The 13,892-nt window shown below is 38.6% G+C and overlaps 1 protein-coding gene across 1 annotated transcript in view; it reads left to right on the top strand.

Annotated features, from left to right (window-relative positions):
• Positions 1-2,309: 2,309 nt before the first annotated feature.
• The window catches only part of LOC140729077 (receptor-type tyrosine-protein phosphatase delta-like), a 2,395,537-nt gene continuing 2,383,954 nt past the window's right edge, over positions 2,310-13,892 (top strand). Inside the window, exons 1-2 of the mRNA XM_073048383.1 lie at positions 2,310-2,428; positions 2,572-2,700. The gene's annotated coding sequence lies outside the window, so the exon portion shown is untranslated. The remainder of the gene's footprint in view (positions 2,429-2,571; positions 2,701-13,892) is intronic.

Here is a 13,892-nt window from a genome sequence, read left to right as displayed (position 1 = left end):
ATCTTAGGAGCAATCCTGTTAAACGGAACCAGATGTCATAAAGGGGACAGGAGGCTGGATCCAAGTGCAGGACGCAGGCACTGAAGTTCTAGGGGCAGGACGGGAACAACTAAACAAGAGACAAGCCGTGAAGACCGTGGTGTGCATGAGGGATGTGATGTTCAAGATGATGCTGGGGTTCCAAGAGAGCCTTAGAGTTCAGGCAGGCAAGGCAGGATCCCAGAGTTCAGGCAGGGTCTAGGAGTTCACTGGGCGGGCCGCATAACTCCTGGGCAGGGCCTTGACCTCCCAGGCAGGAACACGGGGGCCTGGGCAGGTCATGGGACACCTGGGTAGGTAGCTGGCACAACCCATCAACAACAAGAGATAGGTAGGGGCAGAGACCTCTGGGCAGGCCGTGTAACTCCTAGGCAGGGCCTGGACCTCCCAGGCAGGAACACAGGGGCCTGAGCAGGTCACAGGGCACCTGGGTAGTTTGCAGGGCACAACCCATCAGCAGCAAGGAATTGAAAGGGGCAGAGTCCCCCACCAAGCAATGACAGTCCGGCCAGGCTTGCTCAATGGAGGCAAGGGATTGGAAGGGAACTAGGTCCAAGGTGACTGCTAGACTTACTCAAAGTAGTCATCTTTAACAAGGGGACCTCCAAGCCAAGGCAACCAGAGGAACAGGATAAACAGACAACTATAACCACCAACTCCACTCAGTCCCAGAGCCCTCTATATACACCACCAGCCAATGGGCATCAGGTGTGCCTCCTTGAGCCCCAACAAGCCACGATGATCCACAGGTGTGACTAATTGGGCTCAAGGGCAAAAGGAGGGACGGCTACAAGACCCGGACTCTGGAGTCCACGGACCAGATCAAGACCCAGCATGCAGGCTCCAGACTGGACTATAACACCAGATTTGTTTCGAAGAAAAGAAGGCTTCCAAACGTAATCATTTATTGTGGTCTGTAAAGCACAGTTGTCCAGCAACATTGAGTAAGAGGCAATTATCCATTGTTGTCATACACTTTCTGTTTTCTGAAGAAGGACCATATGGTGTCTACCTGTAGGTTTTACTCCTTGCATGATTGGAAGTCACTGGGGTAGTGAATTGGACACATTACAATTTGTTTGGGAAGTTTATTTTTAACTTCTTTTAGCACCAATTGCAGTCTACATTAAGGACATTTGATTTGGTTGGACTAAATGCTCCTTCAATAACAGTACTGTGATAGGACCATATCCCATTTTCTTTCACATAGCTGAGTAGAACCCAAGTAGTGAGCAACCAAAATAAGGACCCAGAAGCCTTGTTGTTCATACCTTACAATGATCAACTTGCAATCCTGCAATCTGAAGACCTACCTTAATTTTCAAAGCATTAGCATGTTTGAAGCAGTCTAACTAATGGGCCATATCATGAGATATTTTGCTCCACTCAAAAGTGGGCGAATACCAGCAAGATGGCTGTTTCGTGAGACACATCTTTCTGTACTGTACTTGTACTTCATGATTAATCATTAGTTTACATCACAGTTTTGTTCCCTTTTCTCCTGCTAGTTTACACAAAAGAAAGCAAATATACATATTGTCCTTAAATCTGACTGTGAAAAAAAATCTCCTGACTAATGCATAATTGTAATCTTTTGTTTCCCTTCCTGAATACAATAAAGCTCTATGGAGACCAAGTCACTGGTGTATCTAAGGGAGAGATCCATAGATTATTGATGGGTAAAGGAGTTAAGGAGAGAAAACAAGAGGATTGTAAGATTCACGTTGAGTGGAAAGGCCTGTTCATGTGCTGTACTGTCTAATGATCTAACAGGGTTGAACAAATATCAACTGTGATTGAATAATGGAGCAGACTCGATTGGCCGAAGGAACCATTTCTGCTCCTATATTTATGGGTAATCTTCCTTTGCCCTGCCTATATACTATTATAATCTCCCTTCACCCTGCCTGTATAAAATTATATATTTTTCTTTAGACCTTTCCATAAATACCTTTCTTTATTAAGAATCCCTCACGTAAAACTTCTTTTTGAAAAGTTATTGATCTCTTTATGGTGGAAATTTGTAGCCAATGCCCGGTGTCGAACATTACAAATTAAGCAGCGACGGACCGCAAGGTGCTGCGCGTTTCTTGTGCCTTTACTAGAAGCCATCAAGCGGCTCGCTCAAGAAATGCAGGTAGACAGAAATGTGTGCATGTGCAGCAGCGCTCGCCCATACCCACTTTGTCCTGATACCGTGTTGCCGAGTTTGAGAAGCAGCGGCAACACACTCTCTCTCTCTCTCTCTTAGTCAGTCGTTTAATGAGTTGCACGGTGTTGGGCTTCTTCTGGTCTCTCTCGATCTCACGCCTCCCAAGCTTCTCTCTCTCTCTCTCTCCCTGTGAGAGAGAGACACGGTCTAAAAGGAAAGCGCTCTCGCAACGCGCAGGTACAGCTCCGGACTGACGTACAGCTGTCCGCCAGAATTACATTCTTCACCTCAGTTTTTTTTCTTTTCCCCTAAAATAATACTTTCGGCACCGAGGGATGATTGATGTTTCTTTTTTTTTGTTTTATATCTTTTATTTGCAGCTCGAACGAGGCCTGTATTCGGAATTGAAAACACTCTTCATTTACTGACTGAAGAAAACAGAAAAAAATAAGAGAAATCCTTGTGGTGTTTTGTTTTTCCAAGTGGGGCGATTTTATTGACTGACCACAGTAAGTGCTGAGCTTTCTAATACTAAAGTCGCTGGCAGGTTTGTTCTGTGGCGTGATACCGTCTTCATTTCTCTCTCCTGTTTTTTTGTGTGTAGGACAGGAGGCAATGTTACTGATATCGCATGACATTTCTTTCAGGTGTTGGTTTGAATGTTTCCTTTTCTCCTCCGTTTCATAATTTGAAAAAACTTAACCGTTGGAGGACTTTCGAGATTGTTGGCGTCTTGGTCAAATGATTGCAGACAAAACTTATCCTCTATTTTTATCAAAATGCACTAGACAGCGGGAAAGAAGTTTTTTTTTGTTGCCACTGCTGTTTACGGATTTGTCCGGATTGGATGGGTTAGTCGGTTGTGTATTTTAATACTACAACTTTATGGATGACAACACGCCCCGGAGGCGTAGAGAGCTGAGTTTAAAGTAAAAGATCCACTTGGAAGATTGATTATGTGCCATTAACAGGCTGCAATGATTCCCGAAGAAGAAAGAAATAAGACTTAACCCTAAGACTTAACGGTTCGTTTTATTTCAATTGTACATTCTAACTGAGATTGATCCGTTGTTTTCAGGGCAGTGGTCGCAGTGAATTTTAAGGTGGTAATAATTTTCTTTTTGCCGAAGAACTTCTAAGTTGTCTTTTGCGTCTAAACATAGTGGTGATATTGCTGAGTAAGACTGCCTCTTGGTTTGACTGCACCAGATCAGTAAGACAGTAATACGTGGAAGATCAAAGGAGCACCGATTCAGTAAGCTGCCGTGCTGTGGTGGCTGCTGTTCCGGGGTTGAATTAGTACACGTTTCCAAAGCCTGGCACTCACTCTTGTTGGCATCAGGTTTCTTCGCGATGCCTTCGCCAGCATTTCACACTCAGTTGTTACCGAGTTCACCTTCTCTGTCCCGTAACTTTTAAGTGTTTGCTGTGCGGTTTCGGAAAGCGAAAATGCATTTGAAAGAGTTCAGTACGCCAGGAGTGTAGTGTACGCAAGTTGATCGCTGTGTGATATTTCCAAAGATTACGATTGCTTTTGGGCGTCCACTGATACTGAAGCTTGGAGTGCAATGTGTTTTCTTAGTAATCTTTATCTAGAACTTGAATGAAAACTGGATAACCGCGATACTTTGTACAGAGCATACGTTTTGATGGGTTTCACAAATTGCGGTCGGGAGTGGAGATGGTTAAGTAAATCAGTAATGGCTGCTGGACGGGAGATGCTCTGTTAACTCTAGCGATATTCTTCTTAAACTAACGCAGTACCAAAAGATTTCCACGTCTTCTTCACCAAGAGTAACTTCGTGCAAAACAAATTTGATTTTTTTCTGTGAATTACGAATCACATGTTTGCTGCTATTTCGGATCAATCTATAATGAGTATCTTTCAGATAAATCTATTGATACAATTTACCAACTTTTGTGTAAAGTTCACTTTAATGCTGAGTTTAATTAAAAGTGGTCCCAAACATATTTGATTATAATCAGCGTGCCTTTGCCTTTTTGTGAAGTAGAAACCCATAGAAGTAAGATTTTAGGAAATATTTGCTTGGATATGAAATTTTCCAAAGCAAGATATTTTAATTTTTTGACGTTAGAAATGGAATTCAGTTGATCAGTAGCAAGATATTAACATTTTAATTTGGTATAATGTTGAAGATTTTTAATGGGTTATTATACAGGGTATAGGGTGGAGCTAATCTGTTTCATATTTTCATATATTTCAAAGTCAGTTGGTTGAAAATAATTTTCCTATTTTAGCACTGAACTACATCACGAAAGACATTTGAACTAGTTCAGTGCTTCTGATACCTCATTAGACAGAATAAATGTGACAAAGGTTTGTAACCTTGTACCTCTGTGCAGTTTCCTATCCTCAGGTAGGAATGACTAAGTGGTTCACTCCCAGTAGAATGGAAGTCATTCATTTTCATTAAACAGTGAGTTGAAGAACTTCAGCAAACTGCTCAGAAAAGCTTTGCTATATATAAATATCTCCTCTTTGCTTCACTGTGAATCAGTACTTGGCTACAGTTTTTCATGGGAACAGGTGCATCTAAAAAAGCTAAATCGAATGGTGCAACATATAGGCTGGTAAAAGAAGCTTGTCCTTAAATTGGTATAATGGAACAATATAATCTTGCTGAAAGAAAATGTATAAAAGTCTTACATAGCTTTAATACAGTCTGATTAAAAAAAAATCAATCAAATACTTTTGTTTCTAACTGAAAATTCTTGGGAGATACTGTTAGGTTGTTACATGCTATAATGGGAAAATCAATGCACTAGGAAAATTAAATTTTACTGAAAGCCCTTTAGGCAAAGTGCAATGCAAAATATATTTTGTCTTCCCTTGAGGTTACACTGAAAAGACGAGAGATGGAATCTAGGTTAGCTGTCAGTGCAAACGATGGCAAGAATCTAGGAAAAGATGGTTTACGGACTAAGCTTTTAAATATATAGTATTTAAGTAAAACTTAATATTAAGTGAACTGTTTAATCTGATAAAATAAAAGGGTCAAAATCCTTCTACCCTTTTAGACTGAGCTGCAGTCAAATTAACACACAGGTTTCATTCCTTTGTGCAGAGGAGATTTATCAGAATGAACACTGATTTGTCAGATTCATATAGAGCTGTGACATCTAAATCCATAGAGAGATGGTGAATGAAGCTAAGGTAGAGTGGCTGTATGATTGATATTTTAAAAAGATCAAAGCTACAAACAAATTCTCATGTAGTGATATTGCAGACCTGTTTATTTCACTTCCAGTATACAATATATCTTGTACCATGATGTTTGCATTAACTGGAGATGGTTTATAAAGTTACATAGTGTTATGTTCAAAGAACAGACACAATCTGATTTGAAGATTGCAGGATTATAACTCCAGTAAAGGGGGGGGAAAACAATCACATTTCAGAGCATATAAGAATGTATTTTTGGCTAGTTTTAAAGCAAATTGTTTGGCCATAATAAATTGTTTTTAAACCATACTCTTTTAAAAAAAAAAGTGTATCTCTGTTAATTTTTAAAGGATTGTAATCAGATAAATAATTGGATTACCATCACATCAATATTTATAACAATTGGAAGCTAGAGAGTTTCTTTTTAATATTTTGTGAAAACTTGCTTTCATTCAGATGGCAATTGTCTTTAATTTCCTTTTCTTTTTTGGAGGGTGTTCCAAAGAAATAGCCAAGTTTTAAGGAGCAAATTTTTCACGTCAAAATTAATTGCATTAAGGATTCTTAAGCTTTAAACAGCAGTTGGAATAACATTTAGAAAAAAGTTTCTTTGCCCTTTCAAAATAAGCAACTTTATATTTGTCTCAATAGTTAAATAAATTGATGGCAATTGAGCTACTGCTTCACTTTCACTGTATAATTTGTACTGTAAAATGAACCTTTTTAATGAGTAAATCAAGTCATATTACTATATACTAACCAAACACCTTTGATGTTCATGGGGAATATTGAAGAACGTGCTGGGTTTGTCATATGCAGGGGTAAAGGAACATAATCCAACATCAAAACAGGATTGTGCAATTTTCATCTCCCCCAATATTTTAATTCTTGATCATTTGCATTGGTTATTCTGCCCTTGCTGTTGACTTGATAGTGAGCATGAAACAAAAAATAACTGTTAAACTCTGTATTCTGATGTATTTCACTTATAGTTTTCTATCAAATAAAGATGTAACTCGATTTATTAATGTTGCCAGGTAAAGAGGTGACTACTGACTGAACTGAATGATGGGCATTAAAAGCATTTATCTCTGTTATTTTCAGAACAAAAGCTGACTTCCAGAGGACTTAAACACATGTTTTACTCCATAGATGAGGGAAAAGGTCCAGCTAGGTTTAATATGTAGAGAGTTTCAGTGTTTTCCTTCCATTAGGACTGCTTTGATTTTAACTTTTTTTTCAGATATAAGCTTCTGCTCTTGCATTGGCATATACTACAGCTGTAAACTATTCAGACTTTATGGTTGTACAGCTCAAACATCTATTTTCAAGTTATATAGCAATAAAGCCTGGCTGCATGCATCAACTGAAGTGTTCTAGGATGTTGTTTTGTTTATAGCACGTTTACCAGAATAGCAAGATTGCTCTGTTGAGAATAGCTACTGGTGCATTGCCATCTGTGCATTTGGTGTTAAGCAAGTTGTATTGGTTGAATCAGTGTGACAATATATTTATCATTCTAACTCTAATTAACTGCAGCAGTGAGCTGTATATAGCTCTGTGGTGTCGTGTTTTTTTTTGTTTTAAGGTCAATAATAAAAAAGGAATTGCTGTAAAATAGTGTATGAACTGTAAAAATCGTGTCATTGCCTGTCTATGTCATTAAATTAAAAATATATAGGTTAGGTTGAGTTATTACTTGGAGCACAGCACTCGGGCTGACTCTTTAGCACTCACAAGAGCTTGAATGTTCTTTTAATGAACTGAGTAGTCAATCATTATATCCATTCAGTAATACCACTAAGCCACTTACTAAGCTCCTAAGGACACAACCTACAAACTGGAATCCTGGAAAGCTTTGCTCATGTGAAATGTACGACACGTGCTTCAGTGCTTTTGATTCTGATTGGCTCAACTGTGCTACATGATTCAAAAGTGTTACTGCTTGAAGTTTTGGAAGGTATTGCTTGAAACACGAAATTGATGTTCCTCCCACACTGGCGATGTTCATAGCTCAGGGCAACTGGAAGAATCTTAATTATTTCACACTTGTGGGCAAAATGCTTTATTACACTTGATTGGAAGAGATAGTACATGTAATTCAGTGTAAAGAAATAATCATAGTTTTACTTGCCCTTCTGAAATCTGCTGTCCTCTGAAACCATTCTCATGTAAAAGATTATGTAGATTTTGCAGCTTACTCACTGACAGTGAAATACAATAAATTATTCTGCATGGCCTATCACATTTTTTAGTATAGCTCCACATGAACCATTGTGACAGCACTGTGGTCAAAAACAGTCTTTTGAAGTTCATGACTTAATATTTCGCACCCACATATGCAAGCACAACTTTATAAATAAAGATCAATTCAGAATTCCATAGATTACATTTTTTAAAAATCCAGTTTTTGCAAATGAACACTCCATTGTGGATAGATATTTTTCATATGGAACTAAATGGATCTATGGTAGTGAAACAGGTTATTTGGTCCAACTGATTTTTTTCCAACTAAGTAAAATGCAATAAAAAGCCTAGCCTTCTTTGTTCCCATACACCTTTATATCATTCAAATCTCCAATTTAACCACTGTAGTAACATGGTTATTGCTTCAATCAGCACTCAGAAGAAAATAATTGTGTTTAATTAATGTTTTTCATGTGAATGCTACTTATCTGATGTTATGTGCCTGTGATGCTGCTGCAAGCAACTTTTCCTTACATCTGTGTGTACATGTATTTGTGCATATGACAATAAACTCAACTTTAAATGTACCTCCAACTTAAATTTGTTTGCTTAAGGCTGGTTACATCTAATTGGTGATGCTTCACATAAGCACCACTGATGTTGTACAATCTTTTGCAGGCTACGATTATGAATCACCATTGCCAGGAGAAATTGAGTAACAAATGTCAGCTGGTTTCGGACATATTGATTTGTCTGATTTGTACCTGATGAACCTGTACACATCAGTTATTCATGCAATTGGAAGTTATGCTCTCATATTCTGTTACAACTTCATGTCAAGTTATTTTGATTTCTAGCAATGGCAACTTAAAGATCAATACTACAATAGTTTTTCTAGAACAGTAAGTAATTTTGGGAAAGTAACAGCATTTACACTAGAAATAGCCTTAAGCCATTTGCTTTTTCAAGTTATTTTTTGAAAATGTTATTGTCTTTTTGGAATTAACTTAAAAGTGAAAACAACACTAGATTTTTTTTATTGGTAGAGTCAATGGAGGTTTTAAATGAATTAAAACTTTAAAATTGGAACCATTTAGAGTCAGCAGTAGCAGTAAACTTCAGCTGATCACATCTGAAAGTGTTTTTACTTTCTTCTCCTTGCCAAAATTTTACTTTTAAACATTTTGACTTCCATGTTGTGCCTGAATTACTTTTTTTTGCAGGGTTTTCTTTGCTCTGGAACACTGTTATCTCTCAGTTAAAACAGCAGAGTGCCCTCTGGTTTATTAAGGATTTATGAACAGAGAAAGAGTGCCTCTTTAATTAGTTTAAAGAATCCTAACAGAAATGTTGAATTCTTGAACTAGAAACCTACAGAAGTAAAGCATTTATCCCTTTTCAAAATTTCATATATGTTTTGTTTAGACTGGAAAAGTTAACTGAATCAAAATTCATTTATCCACAACCAGCTTCCTTAAACTATGATATGGTTATAGATTATTTGTGCAGTGATTGTTTGAGCTGATGGATACATACTAGCCTTAGGGTTGGAAATAATGGCCTTGCACTTTTCAAAATTGTGACACGGGATGTTTTATGTTCATCCAGATGAACAGATGGAACTTTGGTTTTAGGGAGTGTAGTGGTTCATTAGCAATAAGCTGAAGTGCTCAAGCCTCAGGACTGAACCACTATTAACTGGGCATACTGAATAAAAGGGCGGGAGAAATATAGTTCAAATATTTTATATCCCCCTCGCTAAACTAATTACAATTATTTAGTCATTGAAAGAAATATTTTAAATATTCAATGCTAGGAAGTGGTTTGCCATAGATTAAGATCATTGACTCCATTAAAAATGCATTTCTATTCACGTGGGCACACCATAAGGTACATTTGAGCTCAGTGGATATCTGGTGGTGAAGTTGTGTGACTCAACAGCACTTCTGTGTTTTAATGCCAAAATGATAAGGCATTTTATGAGTTCTAGAGGAACAGATAAGCTTGGACAGTGAATTTGGAAATGAATGTCTGATGGACACTCTGTTGACTGATTTCTGTAGGCTTTTTCCTTTCTCTGAGCCATTACATCCTTGCTGAGAGTTTTCTGGTATATTTTCCTCAAGTGCCAGTTCCGAATTGAGTATTTGGACAATTGTCAACAGATGATATTTCTCTGAATTTTTACAGAAAACTCACTCTGGTCCTCAAAGTTTCTTGTTTAATTTTCATGTATATTTTAACCTCCAGAAAATTATGATTGGAGATGGTACCAATTTTCTGTCTGTCTGCCATTTCCTCAGAAACACTTGAAACCAATTATTGTGCTTTTACCATTGCCATGATTAGCAAATTCATCAGAAGAAGAAAATCATAACTCTGTTATGTTTAGCAAAACATAGAAAAGAAGCATAATTTCAGCATGGAAGATCAGACAAAAAGTTTAGGCTTGCTGGTGGCATAGTATTTAAAGCACACTATCACACTGTCTACAGCAACATGCAATCAGCTCATTCTTTCATCATCAGGCTGTCTCCCAGTGGAATGGCAAACAATTTTTTGACTGTAAGTGTGTGATCTCACCACTGAATTTCATTAGAGCTATGGGGTGGGGATGGGTGGGCTGAGAAAACTGTTGTTGGTTGCTTAAGATGAGTATGGTGGAAATTTTGCAGAAAAGTGCTAGGAGAGAAATAGGGCCCAGCAAGCATGTGCAAATCAGGTAAAGGAGTAGAAGACAGGAATGTGAAACACTAAACAAACCAAGAAGTCATTTGCATATCTTCTAGATAGTATTTATGGAGAACTTGAAACAGCTACTCTGTGATACTAGTGCATCATAAGGACGAAACCAAAATGATATTTCTTAACCATGTAACACAAACACACAAAATGCTGGGGGAGCTCAGCAGGCCAGGCAGCATCTGTGGAATCCCGATGAATGGTCTTGGCCGGAAACATCAACTGTTTACTTTTTTTCCATAGGCACTGCCTGGCTGAGTTGCATGTGTGTTATATTGGGTTTCCAGAGTCAGCAGATTTTTCTCATGTTTTGTGTTTCTAAACCACATTGTTTTTAATTTTGTCACAAATTTTCTGATTTGAGTTAGAATAAGAAAACTACAAACATCAGACATCAAAATAACTTGATTTGTTGTGTCCTGAGTAAGAAGGAGATTGAAATCAACTACTTGATCCTTTTTGCATGAATTTCATGAATTTAATTCTTTATGTTGGTTGGAAGGCTCAGGACTTTTAATATGTATGACCAGTCTTCAAAAAGTTTCTTGCGGGAATTGAATGAACCTGAGGGGCAAAAAAGCATAGTCTCTCCCACAATAGAGTCACAACAAAAAGTAAATATTCCTTGTTCACTATTCAAATGCTTTTGCTTACCATCTATCATTAGTAGTCTTTCTTGAGACCAAAGTCAACATCAGGACTGGAAAAGCATCAATCCTTTTAGGAGGTTCAGAATTGCTTGAAGATGCATTGCATGGCAACCTGTATGCCTAGATGACAACACTGCTTGTCAAGTCTGGAATGTCTCCAATTCCCCAGCATAAATTCTGAGACAACGTTACCCAAAATGGCTTGGATGTGTCATAGATTTGGCAGCAGTTGAAACACTAAAGAGATCCAATATGGAGATACTCTCAATTACTAACAGACTATGCTTCAGGACTGAGATTCAAAGAGCCAATGAGAGTATCCAGAATTGGTTATAACAGCTGGAAAAATATAAAGATAGGCAGAGAAGCTATCAGGATATGTAGAGGATGCTTGACTCAAAAGCAGGGCAGTGGAGACAATTCAGCAGTCAATAATAACTTTAATATTAGATCACATAATAACAAGCCACTAGGGGCCACAAAACAAGAGGACAAAAACTAAACCGGCAACAAAATAAACTTTAGCCAGGGTTAGTGAAGGCTCGGAGGAATTGGTTGAGGCTCCCTTGTTTGATGAGTGAACAAGAACTGTGCAGGAGAACTGCGGTCAAATAGGCTGCAGGTTATGAGTTTGTAATGAGTGGCATGTGACTCTTGTTAGCTAGACAGAAACTGGGGGCTGCCTGTATGTGTTGGCTTGACAGTAGCAGGTAGTATTGAGAAAACAGGAAGTCTGCACAAGATGAAAAAACAAGCTAGAGGCAGAAAATTATCAAATGGCTAAGGTTCAGCAATGATAAACGTGCCCAACAAACATGTTTGTTGCAACCTTTAAATAATTAAGCTTCACAAGTTGTCGTGGAAAAGATGAAAATTTGCAGAATTTTGCTTACAAGGCAAAAGAATGGATTTTTTTTTACTTCTGACAAATACGTGCTTAGGTAATAGAAGTACCAATAGACAGATAAAAATAAGAAGTTAAGTTTCCTCTTGTGTTTTTCCTGTACCCCCTCATTTTTGTTCTTTAATTACATTAATTTAAATGTTTTGAAAATATCATGAATTGAATGGACTGTTACTGAACTGTCTTGAGAACAGGAAGCAAACAACATGCCCAAGTGAGTTGGTTACTGTTTGTACTAATTAGGGTGTAAAGCTAACTTAAGATGCTTTGATTGCAACCTTCTTGCCATAATGTATTATTAATAATAGAGTATTGTCATGCTCTGCAAATTTACTCCATCTAAACATATTTTAGAACTTGCACCCTGAACTTGCAGAAACTGCCATATTCTCACATATTACGCTCTGCGTAGTTCTCTTCCAAAGGAACTGGCAACCACCTTATCAGTCCTTCAGGCAGTGGATTCTGATCCATACTATTACCTGAGTAACTTTTGTCTTTACATTCCCCTTGTGCCACAGCAGCCACTACCGAGTGTGGTTCCCCTTGTTTACCCTGTTTAAACTGATCATGATCTTGTCTGCTCCTATCAAATCTCCCGTCAGTGATCTAAACAGGACAACAGAATGGAGACAGTCCCATTGGTCCAATCATCCATGTTGAACAAGATGCCCATCGTAACTAGTCCCATTTGTTCATTTTTGACCCATGTCACTCAATCTTTCATGTCTTTGTACCTGTCCAAATGTCCTTTTAAATGTTGTTGGTGTACCTGCTTCATCCACTTCCTCTGGCCATTCATTCCATTTATATAGCATGCATTATACATAACATTTCTATTAAATACAAAAACTGCCATCTTAAAACAACACCCTTAGTATATTACTACTTAATTGGTTAACTACAGCTGAATCTCTGATCCCAGAACCCCAGTAAATCGTTCTACTGTGGTATGAGCAGTGTAAGACTATAAGTCATTGAAGCAGAATTAGGCCATTTTAGCCCGTTGAGTCAGCTCCATCATCAAGTTAAGTCAAGTTTATTGTCATTTCGACCATAAACTGCTGGTACAGTACACAGTAAAAACAAAACAAATTTCCTCTATGACCCTCTAGGACAACACAAAACTACACTAGACTATGTGAGACAGCACAAGGCTACACTAGACTACATAAAACAACATAAAAACTGCACTAGACTACAGACCTGCACAGGACTCCAGAAAGTGCACAAAACAGTGCAGGGCAGTACAATAATTAATAAACAAGACAATAGTCAGAGTAGAGGACAGATTATAATAAAATAAATTATGTGGATGTCAGTCTAGACTCTGAGTATTGAGGAGTCTGATGGTTTGGGGAAAGAAACTGTTGCACAGTCTGGTCGTGGGAGCCTGGATGCTTCGGTACCTTTTGCCAGATGGCAGGAGGGAGAAGAGTTTGTGTGAGGGGTGCGTGGGGTCCTCACAATACTGTTAGCTTTGCACGTGCAGCGTGTGATGTAAATATCTGTAGTAGCGGGAAGAGAGACCTCGATGATCTTCTCAGCTGACCTCACTATCTGCTGCAGGATCTTGCGATCCGAGATGATGCAACTTCCGAACCAGGCAGTGATGCAGCTGCTCAGGATGCTCTCGATACATCCTCTGTAGAAGGTGGTGAGGATGGGGGGTGGGAGATGGACTTTTCTCAGGCTTTGCAGTCAGTAGAGACGCTGCTGAGCTTTCTTGGCTATGGAGCTGGTGTTGAGGGACCAGGAGAGATTGTCCATCAGGTGAACACCAAGAAATGTGGTGCTCTTAATTATCTCAACAGAGGAGCCGCCAGTGTTCAGTGGAGAGTGGTTACTCCGTGCTCTCCTGAAGTCAACCACCATCTCTTTTGTTTTGCTCACAGTCAGAGACAGGTTGTTGGCTCTGCACCAGTCTGTTAGCTGCTGCACCTTCCCTCTGTATGCTGACTTGTCGTTCTTGCTAATAAGACCCACCATGGTCATGTCATCGGTGAACTTGATGATGTGATTCGAGCTGTGTAT

Source organism: Hemitrygon akajei, chromosome 6 (assembly GCF_048418815.1).
Source record: "Hemitrygon akajei chromosome 6, sHemAka1.3, whole genome shotgun sequence".
Taxonomy (NCBI): domain Eukaryota; kingdom Metazoa; phylum Chordata; class Chondrichthyes; order Myliobatiformes; family Dasyatidae; genus Hemitrygon; species Hemitrygon akajei.
The sequence above is the reverse complement of the archived record's forward strand: the minus strand, read 5'-3'. Positions and strand labels throughout refer to the sequence as shown.